Source organism: Pelodiscus sinensis, chromosome 2, assembly GCF_052426305.1.
Source record: "Pelodiscus sinensis isolate ZL-2025 chromosome 2, ASM5242630v1, whole genome shotgun sequence".
In the NCBI taxonomy this organism is placed as follows: domain Eukaryota; kingdom Metazoa; phylum Chordata; order Testudines; family Trionychidae; genus Pelodiscus; species Pelodiscus sinensis.
Genome location: NC_143053.1, coordinates 6,737,131 through 6,737,500, shown reverse-complemented (window position 1 = coordinate 6,737,500; position 370 = coordinate 6,737,131).

The following is a 370-nucleotide window of genomic DNA, read 5'->3' as shown; positions in this document are numbered from 1 at the left end:
CCCCCCAGCAGACCAGGGAGATGGGAAGCTAGCACCCCCCCCCCCCTCAGCAGACCAGGGAGACGCGGAGCGGCTTTTCTCAGCAGACACCTCAGCTTGAGAATAAAGGACTGAGGGAAGTGAGATGTGGGAGAATAAAACTGAGCTCTGGAGAAATGTTTGGCTAGAGTTTCCCCTACGCTATGTACCAGTTCCGACTTACATACAAATTCAACTTAACAAACCTACAGTCCCTATCTTGTACGTAACCCGGGGACTACCTGTAGAAAGAAACCACACACACACACACCAACCCCCTGCGTCACCACTCGCTCCCCTCTTCTGCCCTTCGCACCACTAGGGTTACCAGATGGTTGGAACAAAAATACCA